Here is an 11759-nt window from a genome sequence, read left to right as displayed (position 1 = left end):
TCGATTTTTGTTTCAATGTTTTCTTGTAGTGTCTTAATGATTATTTTTTGAATTATAAGAAAATATTTTAATAATATTATATTTTTTTTATAAATTTGAAAAAGTTTAATTTAAAAAATAAAAAGTAAAAGGAAAGAAATTTAAAAAATTATAAAAAAAATTAAAAAGAATTGCCCAAAAGACAGATAATGTGGCTTCCATTTACATAATACACGTTGATTTACTGAACTTTTGCTTGGGACTTTTTTTCCCTCCTTTGGACCATTGCAAATGTACAAGCTGATTCATTGATAACGGCAAAAAGGAACTTTCACTATAATTGCTGTAACACTCCTATTTGCATAGCTTGGTATATTTTACTGTTCCGGTGACCGGTGTCGGTCCGGATAATTAAGGAGATTAGAACCACACCTAAGACAACTAGATAAGACCTGAACATAAATAATTAATAATTATCAATTAGTTAAGTATAAATAAGAAAAACAGAACACAAAAAGTTAAATGAGCCGAGAGTCACAGCGATGGGTAACCTTCTCGGGAAGGACTGCGAGGTCGATTGAAACTCAAATTTCAAATCGTAAAATATGACACCGCAATCCTTAGGACTATTGCGAACACAGTGGAAAAGAGAAAATCACAGAAAAGAATGGTTAAGTAGGTCAAATAATTAGGTCAGAGATCTGGAAGAAATATTAAATTAATTACAAACCGGATCGAACTGGCGATGGTCAATTTGGTCAATTGACCCCTAAAACTGACTCCTGACCTGACTGTCAAATAAAATCAAAGAAAAGAAAATTTTGAGATCAAGAATTAAATTAAAGAACTAAAGAAAAATAAATGAAAAAGGAAAAAAAAAGTAAAAGTGAAAAAGTTTATTACATCATGCATGACATCATGCATGATGCAATAAACTTAATAATTAAAATTTTGAAATTTTCATTGGATAATTGTGAATTAAAGTAGATTAAAAACACAAAAAAAAATAAAAAAAACAAAAGTCTTTATCTTCTCTTCTTATTGCCGTCCCTCATCCCTCTCTTTTCTCTCTCAAAATCCATCATTGAAGCTTGATTTCAAGCTCCATAAACCTTAAAAATCTCCCATAAATTCCCTAATTTTGTTGATGAAACCTTGTTTTGGAAACTAGAAAAGAAGATTGATCAAGAAATTTTAGAAGAAAAGTGAAGGATTTGGGTGGTTGAATTTCAAAGATGAAGGTTAGTAAGCTAAACTTTGAATTTCTAGTTTAATTATTGTGTTTATAGTTGAATAAACTTAAAAATTATAAAAAATGGAAAAGAAAACAATTGTTGGAGGACTATATGTGAATTCGGCCAGCTAGGGTTTAAGTTGAGAATGAATGCTTTTGATGCAAATTATGAAGTAGTTAAGCTTGAATGAGTTGAGAAATTATGTTTATATGCTTTTGAATTAGTAAAATGTAATAATTTATGGAAGTTAGGGTTTTGGATCTAGGGTTTGGGAGACAAAATTTTGAGAATTGGTCAAATGGTGTGTTTGACCTTGTTTGAACTGAAAAATAGTTATGTATGACCAATTGTGGTATGTTGAAAGTGTTGGAATCAAATGGAAATTCGGATTGGTTATGGACATTCTGTAGGCAGCATGACCAAGGTCACTTTCAGGGACCAAAACTAAAAATTTACCAACCCAATTGGTGTGAGGCCAATTGAGAATGAAACTAGATACAAAATGGCACATTTTTCATTTAAGAATTATGCCCAAAAAGTGACTATAGTATAGTGAACAAATTGGCCAAATCCGAAATTAGGTGTTCTGCCCTGTACCAAAATGACCAAATGAACAGCCATAACTTGGGCTAGGCAGGTCCAAATGACCTGAAATTTTACTAGTAGAAAGCTGAGATATAGACCTACAACTTTTATGAAGAACAACCCAAATTATTTCCTTAACCAAGTCATTTAGCCACCAAAAATTAGTGACCTAAAACTGCTAGAACCAAGTTTGGTGCCCAGAAAATCTGGGATAGACCAATCCAGCCAGCCATGTTCAAATGGCTATAACTTAAGCTACAAAATTCCAATTGGAGTTATTCAAAAAGGAGAATAAAGTTAAGACAATAAGGAACAATTTCTATGAAGAAAACTTAGCCAAATTCTAACAGAAAAATGACCAATGGAACAGTGCAACATAAGACACAAAAAGTGAAAATTTGTAATTTTGTCTAAAAGACTTAAGTTTTGAGAAAATAACCAAAATCAACAAAATTGGTGACCAAAATATGGTATGTGAGTATAGTTGGAGTTCCCATACCTTTTAAGTATAAGAAAGTCAATATTTTAACTTGAATAGTACCATGAATAGTAACTTCAACATAAAAATTTGCAAGAATGTAAGTTTAAACATATTGGAATTAGTTATTGGAATTGTTATGAAGTAAAGATACTGAGACACTATAAATTTTGTGTTTCAGCTGAAAAAGACTCGGAAGGTCTGAGAGACTGAGTCAAGGCCTAGAGGCGACTCACGTCAGGTTTGTGCATAATAAACCTTATTTAAGAATTTTATCATTGAAAAATTGATTTAGTACGCATTATGAAATTTCTGTGTTAATTATGAGTTTAAGAATTTTTGTGTTGCCACTTTGTGAATAAAAAGGTGACTTTGGAAATTTAGTGTGATTTGCATGAAATATTTGAACAAATTGCTTTAAATTAATTTCGGATTCACACTTAGCATGACAGTGCCTTATTATTCCTCCTCCATTTTTAGGGTTGAGATCGATTATTTTACTCCCTCTCTGGTTTACTAGTTGATGTTGTAGATCGGATGAGTACTCATTAGCTAGCTAGCCACCTCCCTCATTGATTTCGATTAGTGGGATTATAGATTGCTTTGTTGTGGTGTACAACGCGGCATTAATAAAAAATTTTGTTTCATGATTTAAGTTGTGTATGAATTGGTAACACTGTGTTTATTAAATTATTTGACCAAAATTGTACTATAATGAGTTTTGATAATTTATGAAATGTGATTGTGAAATATTTAAATTGTGATTTATCAATGAATATTTTAAGTACTGCATTTCGAATTTTTATTGTACACCACTGAGTATTTTTATACTCAGCGATAGCTTATTTTGCTGTTGCAGATAAGAGCAAGGAAAAAGCAGCAGGGCGAGCTGCTGAATTGACAAGGACTTTATTGATCTTTTTGTACGGGTATTTATTTATACCCTTGTTGTTATTTGATATAAATATTGTAATTTCATATGTATTAATATAAAGTTGAGCAGTTGTACAGTAAATTATAATATTATTATTTGAATTTTCTTTTTATAAATTAAGATATTTATTTGTAAATTAAGTACTATATGCAATGTGAATGAATTTATGAAGTATTTGAGATGACACAAACTTTGATTGAATTGTGTTGACTTGAGTTGTTTTGGTGTTGGGAGTTGTGAAAAACAATTATTTGAAGTGTTTTTACAGGTTTTTGAAGAACTGTTTTCTCAAAATACAGATGGCACTCTGCCAAAATTTTTCCAAAAATTACGTAATAATAAAAATGGACAAAATTTTTTACTAGTTTTGAAACTTCAATTAAATGTTTTTAATTCCTACCAAAATGCTCACCACTTCCAAAAAGTAAGAAAATGGTTTTAAAATCCCTTGTAGGGTACTTAATGAGTTATCGATAGGTAGAGTTCGGTAGTTCATTAGGTATTCTATGGGATCATGTCATGCCTTACAGAGGGGTGAGGTGTGACATGTTTTAGTGGTGTAACGATTGGGCTCCAACCACTAGAGGATTTGTCCGCTTTGGCCATAAGCCTCATGGTTTTGTCCCATAGGTGGAATGGAGAACTTCCCACGAGGTCACCCATCCCAGGATTTCTCTCAAGTGAGCACGCTTAACCCTGGAGTTCTTCCAACTCTCCAGGCCATTCCACCAAAAGGCACCTCTAATGATTAGTTCCCCCATTTTATATCTCATTACTTTTTGAGCCCAAGACTATCTCCATGCTTTGCCGATGTGGGATTTGCCTAAGGAACCTTTCTCCCCCCCTTTCAAGACTCAGCGTCCTCGCTGAGGTTTGCCCCACCATCACTCAAGAGGACACGCGAGCGGCTCTGACACCAATTGTAATGATCGGGCTCCAACCACTAGAAGAATTGTCCGCTTTGGCCATAAGCCTCACTGTTTTGTCCCATAGGTGGAATGGAGAACTTCCCAGGAGGTCACCCATCCTAGGATTTCTCTCAAGCGAGCACGCTTAACCCTGGAAGAAAATTTCGGAGATTTTAAATATCTAAAAATTTGATTTATGTTTAGACTTTAAATAAAGGTTTTTAATATCTGAAAAAAAAAAATTTACCCACCAATTTAAAAATGAATGAAAATTATTTTAAAATCCCTTGTAGTATATTTAATGGGTTACCGGTAGGCGAAGTACGGTAATTCATTAGTTGTACTACGAGAGCATGTTACATCTTACGAGGAGTAGGGTGTGACAAGTGGTATTAGAGCATGGTTTTGCAATGAATTTTAACTATGTATGTGAATATTTCTTTAATAAGTACAACTGCTCAAGTGTCTTTAATTGATACATATGACATATTTACATCATGAATATGCACTAACGGAGGTCAACCTCCTTGTGTTTGATCTCAGGAAGTAGAAATTTCTAGGAAACAGAATGGAAGAGGGAGATCATTCCATGGAGCAATCTGTCGAGGCCAAGGTCCAAGGGGAAGCCCCAGCACTCCAGAACGTGAGTGGGTCAGCCACTCCAACTCCTACTCCTACTCAGTTGGCACAGCAGATGGCTGCGTTTTTCCAAAAAATGGCAGGAAATGTGCTACCTCAAGCTCAGATGTAAGCACCTATAGCACAATTACAGCCCTCGGCTCGGTAATATGAAAAATTAATGAAATTTAGGGCCACCGAGTTTAAGGGCACTGTGGATTCACTGGAGGCAGAACAATGATTAGAGAGAATGGAATGGGTTTTCAGAAAGCTGCAGTGTGTAGAAGAGCTGAAGTTCGAGTACTCTATTTCTCTATTGCAAAGGGATGCATATGAATGGTGGAAGACCATCCCCCCACAGCCTGGTTGAGCCACCTGTGCTGACATGGACAGACTTCCTGAGGGAATTCAGGCAGAAGTGGGTCCCTGATGCTTATGTGGATATGAAGTTACAAGAATTTTTGAGCTTGAAGCAAGGGGACAGAACAATAGCAGAGTATGAGCGGGACTTTTCAAGGCTAAGTTATTATGCTGGAAGCTTAGTCTCCAACCCTAGAGACAGATGTAAGAGGTTTGAGGCTGGGTTGAGGCCTAGCTTAAGAATGCAAGTTGTGGGATTCAGACACCAGAATTTTTCTGAGCTGATTTCACAGGCCTTGGAACTGGAAAGGATAGAATCAGAAGGGGCAGTGAAGAAGGGTACACTAGAGAAAGAGAATACTGAAAAACTACTGGACAAGCACCTGAAAGTGGTTCAGGGAAGAGAAAATAGTCTGGAGGATCTAGCTCTCGCAGATCTGGCAGAGGCAGATTCTCTGGCCAAAGACCACCCCGATCTAGTCAGCAGACCCAGTAAGCACCCCGAGGAGCTCTATCAGTACGACAGTGTGAAACTTGTGGTAGAATACATGGTGGGGTTTGCTTCAAGGCCACCGGTGCATGTTTTAACTGTGGAGGGAGCGGACATTTCACTAAGGATTGTATTAGTCCGCGCTGATCTGGACCTTCTGCTACATCTAAGGATCAGCCCAAGTCTCTACACCTAGAGGGTCACAGCCAGCTGGTAGAGGTAAAGGCAGAGGGAGGGGTTCTGGTAACACTCCTGGAAGTCAAAGTACTGTTAACTAGCCAGTACCCAGTGGCGCACCAGTCAGAGTGCATACAATGCGTCAAAGGGAGGAGGCTGAAATGTCAGACTTAGTAGCTGGTATTTTCTCCATCCTTGACCAAGATGTATATGTGTTGTTTGATCCTGGCTCCACACATTCATATGTCAGTGCTAGTGTGATGTGTTCTACTGCTATTTAGTGTGTACCAATGGACTATGATGTGCTAGTAACTAGTCCATTAGGCCATGTAACACCCCTATTTGTATAGCCTGGTATATTTCACTGTTCCGGTGACCGGTGTCAGTCCAGACAATTAAGGGGATTAGAATAACACTTAAGACAACTAGAGAAGCTATAAATACAAATAATTAGTAATGCTCAATTAGTTAAGTATAAACAAGAAAAACAGAACATAAGAAGTTAAACGAGCTGAGAGTCACAGCAATGGGTGACCTTCTCAGGAACGACTGCGAAGTCGATTTAAACTCAAATTTTGAACCGTAAAATGTGACGCTGCGGTCCTTAGGACCCTTATGAACACAGTGGAAAAGAGAAAATCACGAAAAAGAACTGTTAAGTCAGTCAAATAATTAGGTCAGGGAGCCAGAAGAAATATTGAATTATTTGCAAACCGGGATAAACCAGCGAGGGACAATTTGGTCAATTGACCACGAGAGCTGACTCCTGACCTAACTGTCAAATAAAATCGGAGAAAAGAAAATTTCAGAATCAAGAATTAAATTAAAGAACTAATAGAAAAATAAATAGAAAAAAAAATGAAAAAGTTAAAAAGGTGATGACATCATGCATGACATCATGCATGATGCCATAAAAATAATAATTAATATATTTAATTAATTGAAATTTTTGGTCTTCCTAAGACATAAAAGAAAAGAAAAGAAAAGAAAAAGAAAAATAAATTCATCTTCTTCTTCAAAAAAAACGTGACCCATCTCTTTCCTCCCTTCCTCACCAAAAACCACCATTGAAGCTCTAAAACTAAGCTTCATAAACCTTCAATTCCACCATAGAAACCTTACTCTCCAACATTAAATCTTGTAGTTAAACCTAGATAAGGAGCTTGACAACAAAAAAAAAAAAAGAAAGGAAGAAGTTTTGAAGAAAAAGAAATTCTGCATAAAAGGTTAGTAATCAAATTTGATAATTTGAGTTTAATTCTTACATTTCTAACTTATTGAGCTTGTAAATAAACTTAAAATGGAAAGAAAATTTATTGAGGGACCAAACTGAAATTTGGCCAGTATGAAGGGAAAGGTGATTTGCATGATTTGAATGGGTTTAGGAACTTTAGTTAGTTGAATGGTTAGGATTAAAAACTTTGAAGGTAGTTAAATGCATGAGGTTGGTGAATTAGGATTTTGAATATTGGGGTTAGAGACAAAAAATGTGAGGAAGTGGTAAATGGTGTCTTTGACCTAAGGTGAAGTGAAAAATGGTCATTTGTGACCTAATTAAGTGTGTTAGAAGTGTTGGAATTAAAGTCAAATTCGGAGGGAGTGTGGTCATGCTACTGCAGCATGACCAAGTCAACTTTGAGGGACCAAAAATTAAATTTTATAAGTCTAATTGGTATGAGACCAATTGGGAATGAAAATAGGCACTAAATGACACAATTTTCATTTAGGAAGCATGCCCAAAAAGTGACCAAAACCTAGTGAACAAATTGACCAAAGTTGAAAAATCACAGTCTGCCTCTATACAAATGACCAAATGAACAGTGTTTGTTCATTTGGCTATAAATCGAGCTAGGCAGGTCTAAATGATCTGAAATTTTACCAGTGGTTAGATTAGATATAGATCTAAAACTTTCATGAAGAACACAAACCCAAATTATGCCATTAACCCAATCAAATTAGTGAGCAAAGTTGACTCACTGAATCTACAGAACTGCAAATTTACCATATGAATAGTAAAGTTTCAATGGCTATAACTCTCTCTAGAAAACTCTGATTTAAGCGATTCTTGAACCGATGGAAACCTAAGACATAGTAGAACATTTCATATGAAGAAAATTAGACCAAATTATGGACTTAACTTGATCAAATTACTGAACGAAGTTGGATCAATAAATCTGCCAGAACTAAAATCTGTAGCATGAACAGTAACCATAATTTGGATATAACTTGAGCTACAAAACTCCAATTGGAGTGATTCAAAAAGAAGAATAAACTTAAGACAATAGGGAATATTTTCTATGAAGGAATTTTTGCCAAATTCTAACAGAAAAGTGACCAATGGAACAGTGCAACCTTAGACACCAAAACTGAAAATTTGGCAATTTTGCCTAAAAGATCTAAGTTTTGAGAAAATGACCAAAACCAACTAGTTTGGTGACCAAAATGTGGTGTGTGGGTGAAGTTGAAATTCCCATACCTATTAAGCCTTAGAAAGTCAACAATTTGACTTGAATAGTATAGTAAATAGTAACCCAAAACACAAAATTTCAAGAACATCGAGTTTAACACATTAGAGTTAGGTAAAAGTAAAGTTAAATTTATTTTTGGATTTATGCTAAGTTATGGTACTGAAACACTGTAATATTGTGTGTTTCAGTTGAAAAGAATACCAGGAAAGAACCCGAGGAACCGACTCAAGGCTAAGAGGCGATTCGCTTGAGGTTTGTGCACAACATCACTATGCTTTAAAATTCATTGTTAAAGTGAATGAAATATGGATTTTACTTTTGCTTTGAATTATTGAAAGTTTATTGTGACCTTATTTATGATGTTTTGATTTAAATTGTAAAAGTTATTGTGTATATTTGAAATGACAATGTTTAGCAAATTGTTGAGATAAGTTTTGAAACCACAGTGTCATGACCATATATTTGAACACCTCACTAGCAATACTAGTGGGGGTAATTCTTTTCGAATTTTGATTCCTTCTCCGGATAAGTGTTGATGTGTGCCAGTAGAAGAGGATGTGAATGGATATCCATATATTTGAGCTAGCTAGCCTTGTGATGTGATTTCTCTTTAGCCTCTGGTTATTGAGATTCTATTTGTTTCGAATGGCATGATCTAACTGTGAGTTTTATGAAATGTGATTTGATACTTCAAAATGAATTTGTTTGGGATTAAAATCTCATAATGCATGATTTGTATTTAATTCTCATGTTCAGTCAAAATTTTAAATAAATGTGATTTAAGTTCTGCATAAAGATTATTTTAGTATGTTGTGCACCACTGAGTCCTAGTACTCAGCAATAGCTTTTATTGCTGTCGCAGATATAGAGACTAGAGGAGCAGCAGACTGAGCTGCTGAGGATTAAGGATCTATCAGCTTGAAGTTATCAGGTATAATTTATACCCTGCCTGTAAATATTTATTTTGATGTATGTATTGCAAATAAATGTATGGACATGTAAATCGATCTTGAGCAGCTTGTACAAAATTTGCATGAAGTTTGTAATAAAAATTTAGTTTGAACTTCCTTTAATGTAAATTTTGTAATGATGTATATATAAATTATTTTGTCTCTAATGAAATATGAGTGGAACTATTTTATTTAATTTGAATAAGATGAATTGCTAGTATTTTGAGGATTATGTTGATTGTGAAATCTTGAGATTTGAGATTGATTGAGAATTTGAAGTAGTGGCTGAGAAAATTTATTGGAAGTGTTTTTCTCAGGTATTTAAAGAACTGTTTTCTCAAAATACAGATGGAACTATATCAAAATTTTTATAAAATTTGCGGTAAAATTAAAATGGACAAAAATTTTTACTAGTATTTAAGCTTTGAATAAATAATTTTAATTCTTACCAAAATGCTCACCACTTACAAAATGTAAGAAAATTGTTTTAAAATCCCTTGTAGGGTACTTAATGAATTATCGGTAGGTGAAGTTCGGTAGTTCATTAGGTAGTCTACGGGAACATGTCATGTCTTACAGAGGGGTAAGGTGTGACATGTTTTAGTGGTATCAGAGCAAAATTTTTGAAGTATGTTTTAACTTGAGAATTTGTGTCTTTCTTGTTAAGTACAACTGCTCAATGTCCATAATTGTTGCATACTACATCATGAATATGAACTAACGGAGGGAAATCTCCTTGTGTTACTTGTTAAGGAGATACCCTAACTTCAAACTGAGATGGAAGAAGGGGATCGCTCAATTGAGCAGTCTGTTAAAGCTGAAGCACAAGGGAAAGCCCTAGCTTTACATAATGCTAGTGGATCAGTAGCACCAACCCCGCAAATACCGCAGTTCCCTGCACAGTTCGCTCAGCAGATGGCTGCGATGTTTCAATAAATGGCTGGGGGTATGCCTACTTAAGCTCCACCCCAGACACCTGTTGCACAACCACTGCCTCCAGCTAGACAGTATGATAAATTACTGAAGTATGGGGCTGCAGAATTTAAGGGTACAGTGGACCCTTTAGAGGTAAAGCAATGGCTTGAAAGAATGGACAAAGTATTTAAGAAGCTGCACTACCAAGATGAATTGAAGTTTGAGTATTCTGTGTCTCTATTACAAGGGGATGCGTATGATTGGTGGAAGAACATCCCCCACAGCTTGGCTGAACCACCAGTGCTGACCTGGGATGACTTCATCAGAGAATTTAGACAGAAATACATCCCAGATGCATATATTGATCAGAAACTGCAAGAATTTTTGAGTTTGAAACAAGGGAACCGATCAGTGGCAAAGTATGAGAGGGAGTTCTCCCGCTTAAGTCATTATGCTGGGAGTCTCCTTTCCACTAGCAAGGCAAGGTGCAAGAGATTTGAGACGGGTTTGAAGCCCAGCATAAGGATGCAAGTTGTGGGATTTCGACACAGCAATTTCTCAGAGCTCATGTCTTAAGCACTTGAGTTGGAAAGAATAAAATCAGAAGTAACCCCAGTGAAAGAAAAATCAGAGAAAGCTGAGAAATCAGAAAAAGACAAGGGGAAAAAGTCAGTAGAATAGAGTTCTAGTGGGACTTCTGGGAAGAAGAAGAAATTTAGTGGACCCAGCAGGGGTCGAGGTGGAAGATTTGGTAGGGGCAGATTTTCGGACGAGACCCCTAGGTGCAGTCGTGATCGGCGAGGGTTCACATTTTGCCCGCCCCTGTGAGACTTGTGGCAAAATTCATGGGGAGGAGTGTTATTGGGCCACTGGAGCCTGTTTTAACTGTGGAGGCAAGGGTCATTTAGCAAGAGACTGCACTAGTGCTCCGTCTTCGAGATATGGTCCAGCTCCTACTACTACCGAGGGATCTATTGCAGTCCTGCTCCCGAGGTTCACGATCGGTTAGAGGTAGAGGCACCGCCAGCGATCGAGCACAGTTGGTCGATGCACAAGGAAGTGCTTCAGCCAGAGTTTACACGATGAGACAGCAAGAAGAGGCTAAGACTTCCGATGTGGTAGCTGTTAGATTCTCTATCTCTGATCAAGAAGTATTTGTATTATTTGATCCGGGTTCAACCCATTCATATGTTAGTGCTAGCATAGTCTGTTCACTTGTTGTTCCATGTGTGTAAATGGGTTTTGAAGTGCTAGTAACTAGTCCGTTAGGACAAGAGGTCCAGGTCAATAGAATCTATAGAGACTGTCCTTTGGTGATCCAAGGACATGTTTTCCTGTCAGACTTGATTGAAATGCCCTTCAAAGAGTATGATATCATCTTGGGCATGGATTGGTTAGCCAGGCATCACGCCATGATTGACTGTAGACTAAAGACAGTCACTTTTGGTCTCCTTTTGTACGGTGATGTGGTAATACATGGGGAGAGGCATTTACTGCCATCAAACATCATTTTGGCTGCACTAGCCAGAAGAATGATCAGAAAGGGGTGTGAAGCATACTTGGCACATGTAATAGACACCCAAATGGGGAGTCCAGCACTGAAGGACATCCCTACTGTATGTGACTTTCCAGATATATTTCCTGATGAATTGCCAGGATTAC

Source organism: Hevea brasiliensis, chromosome 16, assembly GCF_030052815.1.
Source record: "Hevea brasiliensis isolate MT/VB/25A 57/8 chromosome 16, ASM3005281v1, whole genome shotgun sequence".
Classification (NCBI taxonomy): Eukaryota; Viridiplantae; Streptophyta; class Magnoliopsida; order Malpighiales; family Euphorbiaceae; genus Hevea; species Hevea brasiliensis.
Note: the sequence above shows the minus strand (reverse complement) of the source record.